Source organism: Parasteatoda tepidariorum, chromosome 10 (assembly GCF_982258835.1).
Source record: "Parasteatoda tepidariorum strain Cologne lab strain chromosome 10, Ptep-v5.0, whole genome shotgun sequence".
In the NCBI taxonomy this organism is placed as follows: Eukaryota; Metazoa; Arthropoda; class Arachnida; order Araneae; family Theridiidae; genus Parasteatoda; species Parasteatoda tepidariorum.
Genome location: NC_141764.1, coordinates 3,781,295 through 3,807,534, shown reverse-complemented (window position 1 = coordinate 3,807,534; position 26,240 = coordinate 3,781,295). Strand labels below are relative to the sequence as shown.

Below are 26,240 nucleotides of genomic sequence, written 5' to 3'. Positions count from 1 at the left end.
TGTGATAGGTTATGAATAGTATCAAATATTTGCGTACATAATTGTTTTGGAATTAAAGGTCGAACAGCTTTAGTAGAAATGTCACAATATTAAAAATGTGTTCGTATCCAGGGCTAAAGAAAATTGAAGAGCTAGTTCACTCCGCTCTTAGAGCTGAAGCTACGATTTCCCTCCTCATAACGTCACTGTGTCCACAGATCTCGGAGATCGCAAGCAAAGATATTATGATAACTTTGCATCTTTCTCTTTGTAAAAATAAGTTAGACTTTTTCTGGTTATTAGCTTTCAAACTTTACGTAATTAACACATTATTTCCGTTCATAAACATAGTTCAAAAAAAACTTTCTTGGCCATTATATTAAAACAAAAATCCATTTTAAACTTATAAAACTGTTTTGCTAGTTGGCAAAAATGACACTATAAATACTTTATTTTAAAAAAGTTCTGTTTTAACTTTAATTATTAAGGAAAATGAAAGCATATATCGACACTTTTTTTATCTACATATTCTTTTATAACAATAAGTTGAGTAAAATTTAGAATCACTGATTTTAAAATATGCCGTTAATAGCAATTTGTTCATACTTAATCATTAGGAAACAGCAACCTTAAAAGCTAATTACTGAAACAAAATAATAATTTAGGTTCATAATGACATTAGAAATTTTACAATTGCTTATAGATATTTAAATTTACGATGATATAATTTATAGATATTTAATTGAAGAGAATATAATTTTTTGTAAAAATCATAAATATTTAGAATAACTACATTAAAAAATATGTTATGAAATTAGGAGAATTTCAACTATATACTATATATTTTATTGATACTTTTTATTTACATTTTAATTTTCTTTAACTTTATCCATTTTTTCACATGCCTTTCTTTTTGAAATAACGAGACACTTTCTATTTAGATAATGAATTTTTATAAAAGTTCTTAACGACAGAATAAACGTATTGCTGTTTTATATTAACTGTGTCATTTCGGAAACCATTCTTTACATAGTTGTTCATTTACTTTAGGGAACACGCGGAAAATTATATTTTTTCCTTTTGTTTCTCTATCAGAATTCCCCTTTCATGTAAGTTCATTTGCAATCGCGATTGCAATCGCGCAAACTGGTATTTCGATAATAGTTTTAAATTCTTGTAAATTCACTGCAAAAACTAAGGAAAGTCATTATAGATAATAACAAATGTCTTAGAATATCTCGCAAGAAGAAATGCTCCAATATTAGTTAGAGCTAGTAAGGCCGAACGCTGCGTTTTTGAAGTAAAAGTGCGAGCTTTGCGCCTAAGTGACGTCACTAGAGAAAATTAGAGGATTGGCGCGGCGAGAGTTTCTTCAAAGGAGTGAACCAGCCCTTCTATTCTCTTTAGCCCTGGTTCGTATCAGCCATATTTACATTTTTAAAATCTAAATCTTGGGAAACATTGACTAAATGACTTAATTCTTTATCATTTTCCTGAGCTTCTGCTATTTTGCTATAATCTACAGGATTTGGCACGTTCATAGGAGCCATTTTTGATAACGCATCTACTGTTATATTATCAGATCCATTTGGGTATCGTATATCTGTTGTAAACTGAGATAAAAAATCTAATTGAAGGGAAAATTTATCTAACTTTCGCTTGAATGCATTGGTGGGTGGTTTGTGATGTGTGAACAAAACATAATTTCGAGAATTGTTTGATTATAACTCCCTACAGTTGAAGAAATTAGTTTTCTGTTTAAAATATAGATTTTCCTGTTGCAAAATCCGCACGTGCAATTCTAAATTTGCATCGAGGTAAGGATGCGTAAGCGGCTTAGCGTTTGCTGAAAGGGTTTTGCAATTTTGAATTTCGCTCATGGACTGTTCTGACCAGTTAATCATACGATTATCCTTGCGCTCTTTGAGTGTTTCAAAAAATCGCTTCAATGAGTTTAGTTAAGAGTTGCACGAGGTAGAAAACAACAACAAAAATGAGAAATCTAAGAAATCTTAACAATTCTTTTTGACTGCGGGTAATTTAAAATCGTGTCTACTTTATCAGGTGATGGTTTCGTGCCCTCCTTAGTTATTAAGTACCAAAAAATTGACATTTCTGCCACACCAAACAGACATTTTGATACGCTTACCGTTAAAGCATATTCGGTTAATTTTTGAAATACGGCTCGAACATGCATTTTGTGCTGTCAAGGTGTGTAGAGTTTTCAAAAAGTGCTTAAAGTTGCTTATTTTCAATTTTCGTTTATTAAAAGCTCTTAAAGGTGCTTTTTTCATTGGGTGTTTTTAAAAAAATCTTAATTTTCCCTTTTCGAATATGAGATTTTTTTTCTTAACCATGTCAATAATCGCCACGTATTATACAAAACAGTATTTTTCACTTTGTTCTATTCAACATTTTAACAATTCATTCAACCTCAAGCTATTTCGGCGTACCGTCCGTCGTTGTTATTGCTCATTTACGTCCCACTAGAGCTGCTCAATGGGCTATTGGCGACGGTCTGGGAACCATCCCTGAGGATGATTCGAAGACACACCATCACAATTTTGATCCTCTACAGAGGGGATGGCACATCAACTTCGGTAGCCCGACGACCTGCACGTGAAGTCGAGCACTTCACGGTAGAGCAGTTTAACGAGGACCAATACCGCACACCATACGCATACGGATACAAGTGGTCACCCGCCGACTCACTGACCGCAGTCAGTGATGCTTGACTTCGGTGAGATGCTGGGAACCGTGACGTATTGTTGGTCCATAGCGCATGAAAGCGCCAATCATTTTACATGTTTGATGAAATACTTGCGAATCCGCATGTGCGTCTACAGAGCTGGGTTCGGAGAGATTATTGCACTCTCATGTAGAACTCTGCTACATTTTGCAAGATGTTCTCTATTTCAGTCATCATTTTCCATCCACTGAAATTGAACTGAAAAATTTATTATTTTATAATGGCTAATATAATCAAGAAAAGTGTTCTTTGTCAAAAACTAGTTATTTTATCACGATCATGTAAAGTCTTTGAAAGTTATTTTGCATTTTGTTAATGTATATAGTGCTTAAAAATATTTTTTGAGTGCTTAAAAAGTAATGAAGGTGTTTATTTTTTGATGAGAGATTTGGCTACGCACCCTGATTGTTCCTCTGATTCACTAAAAATAAGAATATCACCGAGGTTAACATAGCAAAAAGGGAAATTTCCAAAAAGGCAAATCTAAAGAATTTTACATTTATTAATGAACCTCCGAAAGGTTTGCTCTGCTCCTCACTGACCAAAATTCATAAAAGGAAACTTAAAAATTGCGTATATAATTTCCTCTAATCCCCCATCTGGTCGAATATTTTTTGAGCTTTAAGGAGTGGAGACAACCATAGTGACATCGAAGACCGGCAAATACCCTGCTCTAGCATGAACTGAAATTCTTGTTTTTACAACATCCTATATTTTTGGACTAAGTTTCCTGTGTGTAGGCGAACCAGTTGCATCGAAATAATGTACAGTATTATGATACGCCTGCTTAATTTTTGGTGTTAACTTAGTTAATTCCGGAAAATTTAATATGTGTCACCTGAGCCATGGTGGCTTAGGGGATAGAGCACTCGCCTCCCACTGAGGTGACCCGGGTTCGATCCCAGCAACAACTGATTGATTCGAATTCCGCACACGGCTTGCATCGACCACAGTGCTGACGTAAAATATCCTCAGTGGTAGGTGGATGATAGAATCCCCTTGCCATTGGGCTAACCAGGGCAGGTTTTTGTGGTTTTCTTCCCCATGTAACGCAAATGCGGGTTAGTTCCCTCAGTAAGTCGGCCACGATGGCAAAATTTCTGCTAATACTTGATCCAGTAGTTCCCTTGTCTTCTGGATTGGGTTCAAAATGACAAGGCTACGGAGTTGAACATTAGTAGTCGTGAACCCAAAAAACTGGGTCGGCTGTTCAACGACGGTTATAAAATAAAAAATATACGTCACCTGAAATTAATTTTATTTAAAAAGTATCAGTTTCGGTAGTTATGCCAAATAAAGAAAAGTGACATCAATTAATTTACGCCATTTTAAGTCAATCAACAGCCCTAAGTGCTCTGAAAATAATTGGAATAGACACCGTAGCAATTTTTTATTTGCAGTCTCTTCGTAATGCTCATTTAATGTTCAATAACTTAGTTCCGTAGGTCAATAATATCACGTAGAATAAATACGAATTAGTCTAAAAGGTTGAAGAGATTTATGTAATACCTTCAAAGTACAGGGAACAAAGAAACTGTCGTGTCGGCTTGAAACACCCAGTCTTTTATAGGAATAATAACGGAACAGGAAATGACGTATTAGAACTTTCTAGAAACTTTAGAAGAAACATAAATAATAAAGAAAAGCTTATTTTAGAGTTTTATAATTTCTTAAGAGTTCTGAGGATCGAATACTGCTATACAGGACGACGACTCAGACCTCTCGGCCACGCTGACACGTCAATATTTTTGATTATTAGCTTTAGATAATTGTAATGGATCAATGTGTAAATTTCTAATCATTTTCTGGACGGGCAAGCAGCTTACTTCCATACCTGAATCCTCTAAAAATTTTAAACTCGTTTTCTTATCAAATACAAATAAGAGACACGAGCGTTTGGCTATCAGATCATTTGTCGCCGTCACAGCGACAGCAAGTTTTAAGATATCCTTGCTATCGTTGTACGAACACGATGAACAAAATCTTTTAGATCGACAGATTTAACGTAAGATTTATCGTGGATCAGTCACCATTTGCTACACGGGGAGTCTTCGGCCGGCGGGGATCGAACCCACGATCTCTTAGAAATGGGCCCAGTTCCCTACCAGCCAGGCTATACCGGCCTAGGGTAGTCCCGCAGTGGACTGATCGTTAAGACACGGTTCCCAGCAGATCACCAAAGTCAAGCATCCCCGGCTGAGGTCAGTGTGCGGGTGGGTGACCACTTGGATCAGTCTGCATAGGGACCGAGGGTGCGCGGTATTGGTCCTTGTTAAACTGTTCTACCGTAAGCGTATTGACAAAACATACCGTAGATTGTAAAGGGGTTGGCGAAAATATCTATCGGCGTTGAAGGAGCGTCTCGCAAATCGCCAAACAGCTGTGTGCTTATGTTTTTTTTTTTTCGGTATCACGTATCTATCATTCACCAAGTTATATATGGGTGTGACATTTCAGAGTTTCAAATAAGCTGATCTTCATTAGATTTTTCTGCATTAAATGAAATATAAAGCGTATTTTTTTGTTATAGCTCCGACATAATCGTTTGTATTTGTTAACATAATTGTGTTTATTAGCGTTTTTTAGAAGATCGTAATAAAATTAAGATAAAAAAAATTATATATTATTACCTCCATTATATTATTACCTTCTGTATTATCATAACTTTCATTAAATGTATACGCGTATTTCGAGTAGTGCACTTCTTTACCTACTCATCCACTAATTAAAATTAATAATTTCACAATAACCTCTAATCCTTAATAATGAAATGATTATTACAATAAAGTTCGTTTACTTAAAAGATTAAAAAAAATTATTGTTCAGCAGTGACTTTGTTACTAATTCTATATTCATTAATTAAACTTAATGGTTCTGCTCGATAACCATTTACAATTTTTTTAAAATTTTATTTAATTTTCAGTTATTATGGAATTACTTAAATATTTTTCGACGTAGAGATTATTTAGCAATAATGCGAAAAGCTGAAATTTATAAATGTATAATATTTATAAATGTTAAGAGAATTATTAGCAGCTATTTTGTACTAATTATTTTAGTTGAAATGTTCATTATACACAGTTTTATAAAAATAATCGTAAAATTCATTGAACGATGGAGACATTGACATTTTAAAGTGCAAGTAGAATTCAATAATCATTTCATTTTATAACTGTAAAACGGTAGATAAGTAACTTCGTTATAAAGTTTTACATGATACGAGAATATTATGCTATTGCTTTATAATGAAAGAACAACATTTTAAGTTCTAAACTTTTTGTGGAAAAGCAAAAAAAAAAAAAAAACGAAATTTTTTTCCTGTCATCGGTGTTAGCGATTAGAGAGTGTTTTATCGTATAAATGTTAAGTCAGTACTGTTCCATTTTAAATAAAAATGCATTTTGCTCCGGAAAAAAAATTACTTGAATTTGTCAATAGAAATTCCCTAATTATTGTAGCAAGAACTTTTAAATTTCTAATCAAACTTTCCTCTCTTATAATTTTGTGCAAATAATTATTATTAGTAATATAAATGACTATTAAAAGGAATTAATTGAGAATGTTCAATTTTAATAAATTAACTGTTTACGCAATCAGATTAATAACTTTTTTCATAATTTACAAATGGAGAAAAAGTCTTTTACAGTTTAAAAGTGAAAAGAAAAATAAAGTTGAGATTAAGTTTATAAAGTAAGCATAACTCGAAGGAGGTTGAAGTAAGGGCATTAAAATCAAAATTTCAAAAGAAGAAAAAAATCACCTTTTAGTGTACAGTGAGCATTAAACGAAAAATCTAAAACTAACTTTTGATCTAATGATCAGATGTTTACGTTCTAGGACTCAAACTTTAGATTTAGAATTTCCTTAATTCCCTACCACTATTGTATATATTTACTTTTCACCTAACTTGTAAAATTGTAAAGTTTAGAATTTCTTACAGAATCACTCAGGCAAAGTGATTGTGTTTTATTTAAATATTATTTAGAAAGAATTTTTCTAAAAGTATTTCTTTTAAAGTTTTTATCAAACTTTTGTTTTTTTATTTATCTATAGTTATTGAAAGTTAAGTTGATGATTTTTAAGTTGAAATGAATGCCGCCCTGCTTTGCATATTTCAAATATTATTTCTAAAGAAATGTATAACTTAACATTAAACACCCAGGACCTTACAATTGTAAATCAAACAATCACTACATTTATTTATTAAAAAACACTCTTATGACCTGATAATAAATTGATCTAAATCTTAAATGTGAGTTTTATAACATATAATTTATTTAAACTCAGCACATACATCTAACCTCTGTTGTCGCCAATGTCTCAATTTTAAAATATAGTCTTTCTTTTATAAATTTTCTGATATTTTCATATGAAGGATGGTATTAAGTTCGAGAATTAAAAATTTGTGCCCAAAAAAGTTGCTAAAAATTATAATTATTATTAATATATGACAACAGGAAGTTTTTAATTGAAGGTTGAAATTTTTTTAAATTATGTTATTTTTTAATTATATTTTTAATTACCAAACTCATATAACAGTATTTAGGAATCTATAAATTTATGTTACGTATGATAGTTGCATTATAACCTGTACGCAATATGTGTAAATAAAATATATTTTTAAAATTGTGCATTTTCTATTAATTGCATTTATTATTCTTATATTGAAAAGGTATCAAGTTATCTATGACCTCCATAAAGAATGAAGTATTTACCGACTTTTATATATATTAAGGAATTGAATCAATTTTTCACAACGTTTAAAATCTCATCTCATTCCAAAAGTTATTTCATAAAATTTTGCAAAAAAGTAATTTAATATATATTTTTTTTATAATGAATGCTTCTAGTAATGAAACAAACGCTTTCAAACCTTATTTTAAAAATATTGATTATTTCGTTTACAAGAAACTATTACTTTAAAGCGTGATAGCATTTTTGAATACTCTATTTTTTTTCTAGTAAATAATATGTCTTTGTTAATTTCTAAAAAAATAATCTTTATAAAAAAGCTTACATTATTCTTTTATAGAGAATATTGATTTCATAGAAAATATCACTAAAATAAAACAGGTTATGTTTTCTTACAATAAAAGTTAAATAGAATTAATTCTTCAAAATAGCGTTTCAATAAAACATAGTATTAAAATGTTACGTTATTTTTTGTGATTGGTTCATTAATAAATTATTTTTATTTCTTCGCAAACACAATTCTTGTAAAAAAAATTAAAAAATTGAATCTGTTTTATCAAAAAACTAGATCGTTTTATAAAATATAAATTATAGCGCTTAATAAAATATGAATACAGTGTATTTGTAAAGTGATCCTGACAATAAAAAGGTGTTATTGTCTTTTTTATTTTCTCTACTAAAAGGAATTAATGAGTTATTTTTATTCATAATGGCTAGTCGAGGAGAAGAAGAAAATATCGAATTACACTGCTTAGGTTAATGTAATTTCGTTCTCCCACCACATTTACGCGTAATCCATCGCCAACTCCACCTGCAATCGCCACGTTTACAATCTACGGTATGTTTTGTCAATACGCCTACCGTAAAGTGCTTAACTTCGCGAGCAGATCGTTGGGCTACCGAAGCGGGGGTGCCATCCCCTCTGCAGAGGATCAAAATTGTGATGGCATATCTTCGGATCATTCTCAGGGATGTTTCCCAGACCGTCGCCAATAGCCCATTGTGCAGCTCTAGTGCGACGTAAATGAACTACAACAACAACAACCCTACCTAGGGGAGAGTTCTTACCATAGACAAACCATAAGTGCTAGTTCTTTACCCGATGTGTAGCACAGGGTTGCCTTTTCCTCAAAACCTTTACTCGCCAATCTGGCGGGAGTAAAAATACTGTTGGAAAAAACTGGAATAATTAATAAAATAAATTAAGAAACAAAATATTTTTTGTGTATAGAGCTTAAAAGTAGATGTAACGTTTAAATTATGAATTTTCATTATTCATTTCATAAATAATTTTCTTATTTTAAAGTACTCCTTTCAGTGAGAAAAATAATTTGCTGTTTCATTAGCAATAAATATATTTAATTTATGGCCATTTCATTTTTTATTACATTTATTTAAGTTAATAATTAAGTAATTTCAAAATTTAATAAAAGTGTAGGTTGAGTATCACTGCTTGTAAGTAAAGAATAAAGACTTGTTCTACCGAGAATCATTTGTTTTAAAACGTTTTCTCATCTGAATTAATTTACTTTTCATCCGACAGGTTAGTTCTCTGTTTTTACCATCCTTTAACGTTTTGAGTTTGATTTGAAAAAAGAAATAACTGACTGAGTTAACTTATTTATTCAGTAATTAGTTTGCAGTGATTAAATAATAAACTTTTTTATTAGTAGTATTATTAAGAATTTTAGTTGCAGTACTATTGTCTAATAATGTTAAAAATTATTTTTTATATTTAGTCAGAGTTTTGATCATTAAATGCAAAAAAAATTTTTTTAAAAAAATGCCAAATAATAGTTTTAATAAAAACAAAATCTTATTTTTATTAACCACTAGCCGCCTAAGGCGGCCAGCTGTCCGCCACGCTAAAGACAAAATACAAAGTTTTTTGGAAGGCGGTTCAGCCATGTCAGTAATCGAGTTTTTAAGAAGTCAACGAATACTTTAGAACAACAATTACTATGAAAGCAAATCATGAAACTTCAATATTAAAATCTAAGTGCTTACCTGCAAACTGAAACTTTCTGAAAATAACTAATTAAATTTGATAAAAACTGTTAAAATAAAGAATATAAAAACCAAAGAGATCCAAGGTAAGTGTGATCGTGGGAAAAATATACTTGAGGGTGCCCCTTGGCGAAATTGGCGACTTATGTTTGGCGCCATACTTGTTTGCCGGGAACGCCGTGGTAACCCACGAACAGGACATTTATATCTATTACAAATAAAACCTTCATTCATATACCAGTCAATCACTGTTTTTTTTTCATTGTTATTAAAATCGTACAGAAACTTAAGATTTATCTTATTGACAGTATTCATTTTTAGTACCAGAAGCAAAAATAACCTTACCAGCCGGTATCCAACGTAGAACTAACGGATCTCTGAAATTACATTTAAAAACAACGCTAAATTCTAAACTAATCAGAATCACGATTAAAATCTAAACCAATCAGAATCACGATTGGTTTTCAACATCGCCCAGCTTGGTGATCAATCGCGATCACAACTTGGCGGGGGCACCCTCAAGTATAGTCTACCCGTGATCGTTCCTTCAAAAACAATTAAATTCCTATTTTATATATTATATAGCTACAACGCTTAAGAAAAAAAACTAAAATGCTAAATACATGAAAAGAACACGAAAACGAATTAATTTTTTATGGTATCAATTTCCATTTCTATATAATTTTTTATGGTATCAATTTCTACTTCTATATCGCCACAAAAATTATCGCCTTCGCTTAAGAAAAAAAATAGAGCGTGGAAAGAAGAAGTGAAACTTATTATAACAATTATGAACAACGACAAATATATCAAAGCGAAGCGTTCTATTTACGTATCGAATATGTTGCCACATTTTTAATACAAAAGTTAAACTTTTCTCCACTTTGATAAATGTAAACTAATGCGAACCTTACAATTAAATTATTAATTCCTTCGTATATTATTGGTTTAAGTTGTCGAAAATTAATATTTCAATTGTAAGGTTCGCATTAGCATACATTTATAAGAGTGGAGAAAAGTATATGCATTTTTTAATAGTTGTTTGAATATAGCTCTTTGAAGACGAAAAAGCATAGATTTTCTTACAAAATGACAGATAACTAAAAAACTAATCCAAATTTTTGAAAAAGAAAAAAAATACTTCTTCATTAATTATGTGCCGAGTTTCGAGCCTGGGCGAGGCTTCTGGGGCGATATATTGTGATTACAGACAGACACACAGCCGCGTTTATTATTATGTATAGATGATAAAATGCCTCACTATTTCGGACAGGGCAGCTGAGACTCTGAGTACGTCCTTGAGTGTCGTAATATGTTGAAAATATTTGAGTTTTAAATACCTTGCAAAAATAGTGTAAAAATTCTTTAAATGATCTAGATTTACGTAACGTGATTTGAGCACGTCAGAATATGATCAGCACTCGATTTTAAAGCGTCGCATCATCATAACATCACATCTAAATGTCGGAATTAAAACTAACCCTTTATGAAAAAAATTAGTTCCCAAAATAAATTTGAAATTGTAATGGATTCTACGATGAACTACTATCCAGGCCTACCGACAGGCCGGGATGCGAAATTCCACTTTGACTAACTCTGGGGCACTCCAATTGGCACTGTTTGGTGTGCGAATTCTTAACACGCTAAATCAATGAATCTCACGCTTTCTCGAATCGTACGAGATTAAACTTCAACCGCTATTCTATTTTTTTTTTTTTTTGTACGAGTGCAAGTAGTGTTTGTTTATGTAATGATCGGTGGAACTCGCATGTACAAAAAATTGTTAATTTAAATAAACAATAAAATTACTTAAGATATATAAATTGTTTTTTTTTTTCGTATGTTTCAGTTTCACGTTAATTGTTTCGTACAACGAAACTTCTTTTTTAATTCAAGCAGCGTAAAAATAGTGCAGTTATTAATTATACTACTATATGTTTGTATTTACATGGCGCAACGCAATTTTATTATATTGACAAATAAACATTTCTACCATTCACGATTTCATCTATAGAATCATATTTCCGCTTAGAACTAAATGTTGAATTTTTTTTATAAATTTACTACAAGAATAATTAATATCAGGAAGTTTAGCACTACACAACAATTACCATACCTTTTATAAAAATTATGGTTAATCTATCCATATTTCAATCAGTTGTTGAACTTGGTTTCTTCTTTGCTATTTAAAAAATAACTCATCAAAGTAAAACTTAAAAGACTTGCTTGATATAATATGTTGGTTCTCATGTGAAAAACGATGTTTGACAATTTCACAAGAATAGTACTGATTTCTAAAAATTATTTTTTTTTTTAAATAGATTTAGTTTTGAAAAAGTATTAGTAAGCAAAATATTTGGCAGTTTCCTGTAAATTTCAAAACTAAGACCTGAATTAATACAAACAATTTTATCTATGCCAATTATTTAAATATTTACATAGTCATATTAATTATAAAAAGTAATCAAAATCTAAATAAAAATGACTTCAAAATGAATTAAATGCAATATATCCAATTTACTGTAATGGTAAATAAGGATAAACTAATACATTTAGTAATAATTTTTATTTTAATTTAATTTAAAAAGCATAATGCAGAAAAATAATAAATTATTTCGCTATGATTGCGTTCAGTGTCTTAAATTTTGCCTAGTTTTTATTTTCATTTCATCCAACTTTTTTTACCATCAAGAAACAATGGTTCTCCTCGAAAAGAAAACCCAGTGAATTTAAGTACAGTCTCACCGTTTTAATATGAAATTATCAACATTTCATTCCAGTAGAAAGTTAATATCCTGTAAACAGTCACTAAATATTTCTTCCTAAGTGAATTTGCGTAATAACTGATATTTTCTGTTTTGGGCAGTATGGTCCTCATATATTAACCTACAATGTTCAAACTTGGTCAGTCACATTTATTAAATCTTTATGTGAAACACAAAATATTGTAATTATACACTAATAAGGGTGCGATCACGTTTAATTTTGTTTATAGAGTAAGAAATTTTAAACAAAACTTAAATTCACAAATAAAATATATTGTTTAATTATATGGCGTAGCATTTAGACAACCACAAAATGTTGAGAGAAATACCATGCTGCAATTCAATGAGTACATTTTATTTTAATGATTATGTACTAAAATTTAAATGAAATGACAATTCTTTTCTTTCATGCACATGCATTTCTTTTAAAAGTGCTTTTTTTAATTTTTTTCATTAATTTAGATTATCTTGAATTTTTAATAATAAAACGCTTTTGAAATCATTTGTCTTTGATTATGTTCAGGGAAATTACAATTTTATAAAATTTATGAAGTGAAAAAGATACGGTAAATTTGAATTAATAGTAATAATGCAAAAATTATTTTGTATCTGGCTTATTTGCTTCTAAAATCAAATATATTCGATTTGGTGGAATATAAATACATTTCGATATCAGTTGATGTATTTTGAGCTTTTTTTCATGTAATTTTTTTAATTTATGTGCTACTTTTCTTAATCGAGACAAAGTTGTCTCGAATAATAAAAATAGCACATAAATTAAATGGTAAGGTGATATACAAGGTGAGAAACAAATCCATCCTGTGTTAGAAAGACTTATCAACGAGTTTTACTTGATAAATAGACTTTTTTTAAAAAACGTTCAATTTGTGAATCTTTGGTGATGCGGCAGAATTCGAATTCTTCCCACACTTGCTACAATATATCGCTATAAATGGTAGTGGATGTGGCCTTTCATCGTAATCCTGCTAAATAATAAAATCTTTGATGTAATCTCATAAGAAATCACAGGGATTTAAATCTGGAGATCAAATCAAAATTTTTTTCAAGCCCCGGAGTGAATTGTGACACAACCTGCAATTCTGTTAATACAATTTAGACTGCTTTTATTAAATTATGGTTCTACTAACGTAATTATTTCTCTAGTAGGGAAGAGTTATGAAGTTAATTGAGGGCCGCTAAGACCCTAAGTTTGTTCCTGAATGTCGTAGTGTGTTGAAAATAAATGAGTTTTTAATACCATGGCATAAAAATTCTTTGTTATATATTTGATTTGAGCACTTAAATTTTTTTGTACCATTATTTTACTAAAGCAACTATTTTTTTTATAGGAAAGAGTTATGGTGTCAGTTGAGCTGTATAACGTAGTACAATAAAATACAGGTAAGATAATAATTCTTATGTTTTATTAATTCAGAAATCTTCACCTGTTTTGATTAAAGATTTAAATTTTCCAATGCCTGTAGCTACCAATTTAATTTGCTGCATTTTTTTTTCAAAAGTGCAACACAAATGGAAAACTACTGCTGCTATAAAAATTTGAATTTTGATTTACAGTGCACAAAAAAAAATATATATATATATATATATAAATAGACCACCATAAATAATTTTTGATCTAATGATTGGATCTTCGCATTCTATGACTCAATCTAAATTGTTAGGGGTGTTATATCATACATGCTAATTAATTAGTGCAAACGATATTTTAGGTTACGAAAGCAGACACAAAAATGTACTTTCTCTGAATAAACATATCTTTTTCTCGACCGATTCGAATAGATGGTAGCCGCGATCTGCGAAATATGGTTCCAATAGTTTGGGCCCCTCAATGCTGACTTTACTTTATACGTAATTCATATAATTTGTTTCTTTGGATTCACATCTAGCAAGTCTTGAAAATGGGTGCTTGTCTTTGAGGGCTTGAAACATGTATTTCTTGTTTGAATATTTTTTGAAGCGATCAAAGTTTTAATCGGATAATAGCTAAATGATTTAGTTTCTTGAGACTATTTGCTTAATGTAAAAAAAAATGTTTACATTTTTGATAGGCAATGATAAAAATTACGTTTAATTTTTAAAATAGAAAATAAGTGCAAAAATTTGGGGCTAATAATAAAACCATGCGTGTACATTTAAGTCTAATTTATTAAATAAATCAATTTGTTGCCCAATGTAAATATTACATGCAAAGTATAAATACAAATATTGAATTGATACAAATATATGCTTACCTCCAAATGAATCAATTCATTTTAAATGTTTAGTATCTAATGAGATGTCACAATTTATTTGAAAAAAAAAAAGATAAATTAATCAATGTAAAATGTGAATAAAAACTATTGCAAGTAGATATTAAAACGCATGATTAAGAAAAAAGTAGTTTCAGTTAAAATATTTAATAATAAAATCAAATAAAAGAAACTCCTTTAAGAAAAAGATCTCAGACTAAAATATTAAATTTTAAACTAAAAAGCTGAAATATTATAGCTCTTTTCAATGATTGATTAAAAGACTGACAGAATGACCGAAAAAAATACCAACAGAATAATTTTATGCTTCTAAAAAATTAATACATCTGTAGTTCTAGAAATTCTAGATGATAAGGCAATTTATTATTAGTGTAAATCGTACAAAGAATTAATTCCTTGTAAATTTTGAAAGGTCATAGATGAAAACGAGTCCAAAGCAATATTGAAAATGACAGTCAAAATTTATCGAAGCAACCAATATTTTTCCATTGAGTAATTTGAGCCGGCTTCTGAGTACACAGTACCGGCTTCTGCGCACAGTGATCGGTAAAACTACATTTTCTTTATAGTTAACTGCAGTTGTAATAAAGTAGTTATAGTTAACTACTTTATTTTTACCTTTTGAAATATAATTACTACTAGTTTTTGGAGACATACATACTTTACTAGAGAGAATCATTCACTCTAATGTTCAAAATGATTTAGAATTTAAAAAATTGGCTTAGTTATGCATGAGAAGTTATTGAGAAATGTTAATTCATCTTTACATGAAATAGTTATTTATTCTAAAGCATTTTTTACGAATTTATTCCTTTAACCTTTAAACTCTTCTTGACAGTGAATATTTAATTAAGGAAATGATAAGAAATCATCTAATATTTGGGATTGAAGGATTAATGCTTTTTGATAGCCCTCTAGAAATGAAGTACAGTGCACAAAATTAAAAAAAATGGAACTCCCTGAATAACTTTATATTTAATGATCTGATCTTCACTTTCTAGGACTCAATCTTAATGGTTCGATTTCCAATGATTCCTTTGTTTACAAGATTCCCAATAATAATGAAGGAAATAAATTAAGAACATAAAAAATAACTGCTGCAAATAAAAAAAAAACTTGCTGCTCTGGAGCATCAGACGAAAAAAAAAATTTTCATGCGATATAGCTTTCGCCTTCCAATGAGGTGTCCCTGGTTGGAATCTCAGCTTTGGCTGATTGATACGAATTCCACATCCGGCTAGCACCAACCACAGTGCTGGCATAAAATATCCTCATTGGTAGACGGATCATGGGTTAGAGTCCCCTTGCCGTCATGCTAACCTAGGGAGATTTTCGTTGTTTTCCTCCCCATGTAACGCAAATGCGGTTTAGTCCCACCAAAAAGTCCCCCAAGAAGGAAATTTCTACCAATACTTGATTCCCTTGTCTTCTGGATTGGGCTCAAGATTTCAAAGCTACGGTGTTGAACATTAGTAGTCGTAAAGCCTAAAAATTGGGACAGCTGTTCAACGACGGTTATAAAATAAACTTCAAAAGCAGTAGCCAAAAATCACTACAAACTACTGTTTTTTTGCATCACACTACAAACTACAGAAAAAGGTAGCGACTACAGTAGTTTCGCTACTTGTAGCGCTCTACTTCCGACCCATGAGGGTGCATTATTTTGATTTTCTTATCTCTGTGATGAATTTTCCAAAGAAAAGGAAACCTTTGCAAATCAGGTTGTTGGACAAATCTGCATGCATAGTTGGGTACGCTGCCTATCTCCAACCGCTATTTTATTAAAATTTCAATGTTAAAATGTTTAGTACACTTAATTAGCATGGGTGATATAGGTGCATTTTCAAAGAAAAATCTTAATAGTACAGTACTGTGTATCAATAAAGTAAAAAAGCAGAACAAACCAACGAGAAGAAAAAAAAATTAAAAAAAAAATTCTTTCCCACAATGCTTCACTATTCCCAATATTGAGAAGAGAGTGCAAACTTACCGGGTCACAAAGTCCTCCATGTTCCCGTAGCAGATCAATACCTCTGGGGGTTCTGAATTGGAGATCGATCGTTCTCTGATTCAGGTCAAAATTACGATCTGTGGATGAATGAATGGGTCCGCCCTATAATCGGGTGCGACGTATGGTGTGGCAGAAGTCGAATTTTTGGCCATAGATGGCGCCACTGAAAACAAGAAGAAATAATCTTAAATTTGCTCGGTTTCACCAAGAAGGCTTGCCCGTTTGGCAAGTAGCATTAGAAACAAGAAGAATTTCTGTTACTGTGCCCCTAAATGTTCCCCTTTTACACAGGGACCGCACCTAACATCGAGGAACTAGTTTACATTATGTCATTGAAAGCTAGACTTCTTTCCCTATGAATATTATTTGATATAACTACTCGTTCAGATACTTTACAATTTGCACTTAATTGTTCATTTTTAATATAATATAAAATAAGACACTTATATCACTGTATACATAAACAGATGGAATCAAATTTGATACATGCGTACAGACTTTTGCACCCTATTTCAGTATTTAAAATGTTGTGAATTTCATATACGCATTGCATATGATTTTTACAATCCAAATAAACATTACATCTTTATTCAACACAAACGAAACTGCGAAAACTTCCTTCTTTCATTGATAAATTTTGTACGTTAACTAAATTGTAGATTTGCGATGTATAAAATGAAATCATTGATATATTGAAGTCATACTTCAATTAAACTTGCAAGTAATTCAGCCTAGAATTTGCCTATTAGAAAATATTTGCTCTTTCATGTTTATTTTTAATATAATGTAAAAGACATTTTTATCACACGAGGCATTAACACATGGAATCCCATCCTTACAGACTTTCGCACCATCCTGTAAAACTTAAAAACTTTGTGAATTTTTCATGTGCAGTGCGTGTAATTTTTTCAATCCAAATAAACATTGCATCTTATTTATTCAACTCAACTCGGCAAACAAAATTTTTTCTTTCGTTGGCGAATTTTGTTCTTCAACTACATCAAAGATTTGCGATATACAGTCCGTGCCCAAACTAATAGAGGCACTATAAGATTATATGTAAAATCTTAATTATCAGGTGATACTCTACAGCTTTATTGTTTTTTGCACGACTGAAACCGGTTTGCACTTGTTTACGTTCGTGTATCAATAGGTTAACATTGTAATGCAAAACGTTAAAAAAGAATACAAATAGGAAGAATATAAAAAAATCTCCCGAATAAAAACCCCATTACATGTATGTTTAAAAATAAAAGTATTGCCTATAAACTGGTGCAAAACATGTCATTATTATAACACTACAGTGCGTCTAGTGATTTGGTCTAATTATTAAAATATAATTATATCATACCTGATATTAATAAATATAATATATTTATCTAATAGATCGTCTAATTTATTCAACTGCCGAATTTATATTATATATCGTCTAATTTTACCAATTGATACACGAACGTCAACAATTGCAAAGAGTCGTTTAAAAACAATAAAGCTGTATCACCTGAAGATTGAAATTTTACATAGAACCTTATAGTGACTCTAATAATTTAGCCAGGCACTGTTTAAAATGAAATCAAAGAATAACCACCTTTATCAAGGAAATTAATTGTATTTAAAAAAATTTTTGTTCTTGGGAATTAATAGAATTCGAGAGGGAGAGCTGAGGAGTAAAGCCTGATCCTCATCGTCTGCTATAGCTCCTGACTTCACAACTACTGCGAAAATCAGATTTTTCTCAAGCAGGCGTTGTTACATCCGTAGTCGGCAAAATCTGTTTTTACAGTGGATATATTAATTGCAATTTCCTTAGAAAAACTGATTATTATTTTTCGATACATCAGATCCGTTCGAGAAATTGTATCTTAAAAATTATTTACACCGAAAATTCTTGAAAATCATCGAATGCAGAATAAAAGTCACGAAAATATTCGTGATCGGTAAACACACTGGTCCTGCACATTTTAATTAATAAATAAAATATTTTATTTCATAACAGCAGACCCAATTTTTTTGAGGTTTACGACTACTAATATTCAACTCCGTAGCCTTTTAATTTTGAAAATAATCCGGAAGACAAGGGAACTCCTGGATCAAGTATTGGGAGAAATTTGCCTTCATGGAGGACTTTTTGTTGGAACTAACCGCATTTGAATTACATGGAGAGGAAAACCTCGAAAACCTTCACGGTTAGTCTGACATCAAAAGGAAACTCTAACCCATGATCCATCTACCATTGAGAATATTTTACGTCAGAACAGCGGTCGGTGCAAGTCATTGCTGGGATTGGAACCCGGTTCACGTTTAATTTCTGATTAAATATTCTGGTTAAATTATTTCTTTAATGCCTATGATAGAAAATAGAGAATTTCGAAATTTTTGTAAGAAGTTTTTTAATATTAAAATAAGGGTGGGAAATTTCTTTAACAGTGGAAGAAAATACTTTGAAAAAATAGGTTTCTTCTAATCCAAGTGGAAGAAACTCTTTCCAATAAGGAAGTCCCGCAGTGGACTGATCGTTAAGACACGGTTCCCAGCAGATCACCGAAGTCAAGCATCACTGGCTACGGTCAGTGTGCGGGAGGGTGACCACTTGGATCAGTCTGCGTAGGGACCGAGGGTGTGCGGTATGGGTCCTCGCTAAACTGTGCTACCGTTAAGTGCTCGACTTCGCGCGCAATTCGTCGGGCTACCGAATTGGGGGTGCCATCCCCTCGGCAGAGGATCAAAATTGTGACAGCATGTCTTCGGACCATCCTCCGGGATGTTTCCCAGACCGTCGCCAATAGCCCAATGTGCACCTCTAGTGCAGTATCTCTTTTATTTTTTTTAAGAATTTAATTCTTAAAATTTATTGTATTTTAGAAACTTAAGTCTAAGAAAAATTTAATTATAAAAGTTCTTTATGATATATCACAAGAATGTTTGTATTTAAGTAATGTCTGTGTTTATGTTAAAGTCCTGAAAAAATAAACTCTGAATCCTGAGTACAATTTTGGATAATCTGTAGCAAGTTGAAAAAGAAATCGTACAATAATGCGTTTTTGATGAAATTAAAAACAACCTAGACCTCATTAAACAAAATGTTTAGAAAACTGAAAATAATATAAGTACACAATTATTTAGATATAGATAAACTTTTTTAGGAACATAAGGACAACCCAAATCAAAACACAAAATAAATTATTATAATAAGCTAAGAGTTTAAAATTATATTTGAAATTAAAATAAATAATATAAAAATAGTAATTTAATAGAAATAATTAAACCTTAAAAATTCTACTTTTGAATTATTTATTAGTTATTGTTAAACAATTATGCAAAATCTCAATCTTGGTAATAATATAGTATCAAAATATAAGAAACTTTTAAAACACATAAAAAAGCGTACAACTGCCGAAAAGACGATTAAAAGATCACTAGCATTTACGATGAAATCAACACAAATAAAACCTATCAAACAGTGATTATTTAAATCCGCGATTCAAAATTCGAGGGCCGTAATAATAGCGTATTTAAAATATCGGAACTTTTAAAACCATTTAGAATTGTTAATCAATAATTTATGAAATAACCTTTAAAAGATAATTAGCAATTATATCGGCACGAATGAAGCACGTCGAAAAGTTGTGGTCTAATATCCATCATAATATTCTGCTAAAAGTATCGAAATTAAAAGTATCGAAAATTAAAAGTATTGAAAGTAACGAAGTCGAAATACAAAGTAGCAACTGCCGAAAAAACAACAAGAAAAAAATTTTCATAAGTCATTTATATTGATACTAAAAATTTGACTGAATATTCACATACATGAAAATGATCGCAAAGTCACATGAATTTAAGATAAAGTCAGGACATATAAAGAGCGTCAAAAGTGAGTACTAAAATTCGAAATTCGTGTATCGTAATAACGTATCGTAATAATATAATCAGACGTAGCCGAGAGGTGGAAATAAGCGGGTTTCAGGCTATACCTAAATATCATTTATTGAGACACATTCCTAAAGAGCTAGCATTCAAGTCACAAAATCGTTGTGCTCCTCAATAAAAATTAGAGAAAATCTTCCGAAGTAAATTAGTTGAATGTTTCATTTTAGGGAATAAAGGAAATCATTGTAATTGGTCTATGGGAACTTAGTTTTCTCACGAGTTAGCAAGGGGAAAAAATTTCAAGGTCAATTAATGCATACTTGAACTAAAAATAGATTAAAAGACAGCATGTGAGTTTTAAAGTCTGAGAAAGAGAGTTTTGTTTTCATTAGAAAATTAAGGAAGAGATTTACAGAAAAGGAAAAACAGAAAGATTGGTTGAAGCTTTTTATGTTAAATATATACAGTAAATATTGTTGTTCTTTGAATTTAATAACTATTTCATTTAACTAGTTTTTGCAACGACTTTATTTTTCTTATAAAGCATTTTTTTTTTAATTTTAGATATGACAGCCTAAATGACAGAGTTTCGCCAGCTTTTAGAGTATTATAGACTTTCTTCTAAGCTCATTTGAACGACATTGGAAGCTGGCAGCTCTCCACCATCTCGTTCGACAGCTCCAGAAAGGTCTACAGGCACAAAAAAAAAAGCGAGCGTTTAAGAGTTTCGATACACCTTCTCCAACTGACACCAACAAAAAAGATGTTAAGTTGACGCAAATGATGATTATGACGAAATTTGCTTGTCAGCGAGTGAAAGATTCTAACGACCCATCTGTTAGTTTCATCCCATGAAGTTGAAGTTTTGCGAAAGAACTCTGCAGTGTATTCGGTGAAATTTTTCGCTCCATCTGCCAGAAAATCTGTTAAAAATAGCCTTTAATGCTCCTTCCGAGAAGAAACTCTTGCATCTTTGCTAGCTGATCAACATAATCGCACAGGTTAAACTACAGTTTTCGTTTTGTCTATTTTTATTTTATAACCGTAATTGAACAGGCGACCCAATTTTCGGTTTTACGACTAATATTCAACTACATAACCTTGTAATTTTGAAAATAATCTGGAAGACAAGGACTCCTGGATCAAGAAATTGCCTTCGCGGAGGAAGTAAACCGCATTTGCCTGACATGGAGGGGAAGACCACGCCATGGTTAGCATGACTGCAAGGGGACTCTAACCTATGATCCGTCTACCACTGAGTATATTTCACGTCAGCACTGTGGTCGGTGTAAGCCAGATGCGGAATTCGTATCAACAAGCAATCGCCGGAATTCGAGCCCGGTTAACCTCAGTGGAAGGCGAACGCTTTATCCCCTGAACCATCACGGCTCTTTTGTCTAGTTAAATAAGAACAGATCAGGGCTTGCATTACCTACATATGAGTTTGCTCTGCAGATTGGCGAGGTGGCAAAAAATGGCTCAATTTATCGAAGGGATTGAGTTCCAAAGGACTGTTAGAGGCGAGAGCTTGACAAGAGGCTCTACAATAAAAGAGAATTTTGTGATCGGAATGCCTGGAAAAGTGTTTCATTGGACTAGATGAGAGCGATACTTCGATTTGGATAAGCTGAGAATTTTTGTTTTGGATGAAGCTGATGTCATGATTTCGACTTAGGGGCATCATGATCAATGCTTGCGTAATCACCGCAAGGTGTCTAATAGTTGTCAAATGATGCTGTTCTCCGCCACTTACTCGCCTGATGTGTTTTGCGGAAATGATTATAACTGAACTCATAATGTTGCAGCTGAACTATGGAGGCCGGAAAATGTCAAGCAGTTCTATGTTATGTGTCACACCATCGAAGGCAAAGATCCAGAATTGTCTAATATCTGTGGTTCCATATCAATCGGTCAGGCCACTATATTTTGAAGAAGACCTGCAGCTTGGTTTGAAGCCCGACTGACTGCTGATGGACATTCTGTTGGTAATTTATCTGGAGAGTTAGAGCTCAATCAATGACTGGATACACTGACTCGCTTCAGAGAATGGAAGGTACGTGACCTTTCTTTTTATCTTTATTACATTACTAATTCTTTTTCCTTATTTGCTGGTAAGGCAGTGCTTAAATAACTTTCATTTAAATCTAGGAAAATGCAATTGATAACCTTCTTAATAGTAAATAATGAATTCTAATTTTGAATAATAATTTTTTTACCTAATTGTGTAAAATAATTGTTAAATTAAAAAATAGAATAATCCTCTCAATATTGAATATATTTAAAATTGCGCATAAATTGTTTTTATGGTGGCCAATGTAATCAAGAAAAGAATTCCTTGTAACTTTCATGTAACTTTCAAAATTATTTTGCATTTGTTAAAATATATATAAAAAATTTTCAACAATATGAAGGAGAAAAATTATTTGAGCGCATATCCTTATCAGGGGTCTGTTTAGAAGAAATTTGGGTCCGTTTACGGACCCTTCGCAAAATATCGTTTCATAAAAACGGACCCTTCACAAAATATCGTTTCATAAAAACGGACCCTTCACAAAATATTGTTTCATAAAAACGGACCCTTCACTAATTTATCTTTTAATCCGACCCTTCACAAATTTGTTTATCTTCATTATTGTTTTGCTGATCGATTAAACCCTTCCCAGGAAGGGAGGGGGGAAAGAAAGATAGATGTAAACGAACTAAATTTTGTCTTCGGCAGACGCTTCTTCCTTTATTCGTCCGAAATGAATATTCTGCATTCAGCAGTATAGGCTAAATACCAAATATTTATATGTCGCATCGTTAATTTAATAGCTGCAATTGCTGGTTATTTTTTAAAATTTAATTTTTTTAATTATAATTTTACTGTGTTGAGCATAATCGTGTATGTCTTTACAATTTAAAAACTCCTTGAAAAAGTTTTTATTATAACGGACCCTATTTGCACAAATTCACAAAAGCGGACCCTGGTTGAAAGAATGTGACTTAACGTTTATTTTATATTCACAAATTACGAGTAATTTTTTCACAATTTTGCGAAAACCCACCTTTTACAAAATGTCTGGACAGACCCCTGCTAATGATGTCATTCTTTTACAGTGTTAAAAAAATACTTTTTGAGTGCTTGAAAAAACTTATTTTTTGTTGAAAAATTTGTCTGCGCATCCTGTATTAATAATGTAAATATTTATATTTGGCTCTGTAATCATGAAAGTTGTAACATTTATTTCAACGTTAAAGTGAACGGTATAAATAAATTTACTACCACTTTTTTTAAATTCGGTATTTTTCATACGTTGGTTACTTCTTGAGGGAAAACTTAAAATTTTTAGTTTTTGAAACACTTTTTAAATAAAAATTTTCTGGGAAACTTCTCACTGAGAATGAGGAACTCTGGATTTCGAAAGTTCTGCCAAAAAACGAGGATAGTAAACTGTTGGTCTAAGTACGTACATATCAAAGTACGACTTGAAGTTTTTATAAGTTTGTAACCGCCTGAATTTACATAAATTTCTTGTCGTACTTATCAGATTTCTTTTTACATGAAGAGACTTTCTAAACTATTGTGGAGATCTGAAACATCTGATGATAAATTTTAAAAAGCAAGAAACATCGTTTATGATCTAGATTTTGCAACGACTTTAAACAATTTGGCTGGGGTTCGGATAACCCGGAAACTTTCGTAACAGCCACTTTATGTCTCAAAAACACATAAAATTTGAAGGAAAACATTCAGACGTGCTTGAATTTTATACAGCTTCCGAACTACATGAAATAAAAAAAATGGTAATTGTAATTTTAGAAGTAAAAATATTAAACTTAGAAGCAGTGTCGACTTTGTTTGTTAATGTCCAACATGGGTGAAAGCCCTTATATAGCAAGACGGAAAACAGAAAAACCTGGTACGTAAAACATTTCATTCCAGCACTTTTTTCGAAAAAAATGAAATATCTGTAACTATCAAGATTTCTTTTATAATTCTGGCATATATATAAAACTGCTTCTTTTCCAAGATGAAGTAGATATTGTTGAAAAACTCCCCAAAACTAGCTATAACTGAAATGGTTTTACTACCAGCCTTTCCTCTTTTCCGTCTCGCTTTCACCCCTGCTGTTCAATATTGAGCCTTAACATCTTTCGAGTTTACGAACGCTTTTAGGATTTTAAAAATAAACTGAAGACTTTAAATGACCAACCTGTTTTTGAAATAATCCATTTAATATATTTTAAAAGCTTGAAAAACAGTTTGTGGAAAGACGCTGAATTGATACCCGTTTAATTTTTTGCATTTTATAACTTCTTTATTCAGCTGCAAATAGAAATTTTGAAAACTTCACTTCCGCGTAAGTGGAACTCCATAGTATAAAAAGAATTATAATTTCTAGCTCTTAAATATGGAATTGATATTAACAATGTATTTCATGTTGCATTTATAAAAATAGGATAGTCTTAAATACTATCTAGTATTTTTACGATTTCTTTAAATTGAATGAAGTGACCAATATTATAAAAGTTACTTGTGTTTTATGTATAAAAGTACAGTTTTTTATTTATATCTATTAACGTATCTAACGTAGCTAAATAGGCAAGTAAGATATCGTTACCTATGCATATCATTGCGCTAAATCGAATGAGAATAAGACCAATCTGTCTGGTTTAATAGTATAGCAGTTCGAAAATTTATTAAGGTTTTATGTGCAGAAAGTACAATTTTTCGACTTAGACTTACAACACCTTATGCAACTGACATTGCTATCTAGACAAGTGAGGCATTACTTCAAATTTAATTTTTTACTCATAATCCGGTAAAATAGTCCTTTGATATAATTTCTGAGAAGAAATGAAGGTTTAATGCGGGAAATGTAAAAAAAAATTAAATAAAAGAGGATTGGTTTTCCTGAATTCATTGTCATATTTACTTATTATTGTAAAATTTAAGAATTTAATTATTGGTATAAGATGATTTAATTAAAAATTACAGGACATAATTTAGGACAAATTTATTGTAACACATACTATATAAATTCAAATGTATTAAGAACTAGAAAAAAAATATGTTGCATTAGGAGAAATTGTTTTATGTACCCTATTATTTTTCTTATAGGCCTTAAGCGTATTTTACATTTTAAATAACACAAGAATCAGTGCAAAAAGTAAAACATTTACTAACAAGTGTATTTTCAATTTTGAATTATTGTTTTTAAATTTCAATCTTAAAAACAATATTACATCTCTTTTCTTTTACACCAGACAAACCTAACAGGGTTCTTCAAAATATCTGAAATAAAAGAAAGAAATTACTATCATGATAGAATTTTATCAACACATTATTAGACTAAAAGAGATTAAATGCCTTTAATTTGAAATCAGTTAAGCCTTCAGGTATCCCTCAGATACTTACTTTAAGTTTGATAGATATTTTGATTATTGTTCTAAGATTATATTCTATACAACTAATGAAAGATGGGAGGTATAATTGGTTTTATAGTTTTTATGATTAGACTGAAATTTCTTTTAAAAAATAAATGGTATTTATAAATGAAGACTATTGAAAATGAAACTATATTGAAAAATTAGTAATTTAAACTTACATACTTACTTACATTGTAGGATAGTAAAGGATTAATACATAAATGTAAAGTATAAATAAAAATTAAAGTATCTATAGTTAACTTTGAATAATAATGAACAAAATATTATGCAAATCATCATACACCAAACAAAAGAGGGGATGAATGTATTAAGAATTTGTATTTTTAAAAATTACTGAAAAATGGGGTAACTTTGTGAGAGATAAGGTAAATATTTGCCACACATGTTTTCTGAGTTTTCTAGTTTTAAAATAAGCTTTTCTAAAATTTAAAGTAATTCGTAGGAAATATAAAATAACTATTTCACAA

At 31.0% G+C, this 26,240-nt stretch overlaps 1 protein-coding gene across 3 annotated transcripts in view; it reads left to right on the top strand.

Moving 5' to 3' along the window:
• LOC147802079 (ATP-dependent RNA helicase DDX19A-like) overlaps positions 1-26,240 on the top strand; it is a 201,113-nt gene that overhangs the window by 35,433 nt on the left and 139,440 nt on the right. For 2 of the 3 annotated variants that reach the window (XM_087153148.1, XM_087153147.1), the window contains exons 5-6: positions 13,542-13,593; positions 20,905-22,393. The gene's annotated coding sequence lies outside the window, so the exon portion shown is untranslated. The remainder of the gene's footprint in view (positions 1-13,541; positions 13,594-20,904; positions 22,394-26,240) is intronic. The other variant, XM_087153149.1, reaches the window with a different exon arrangement.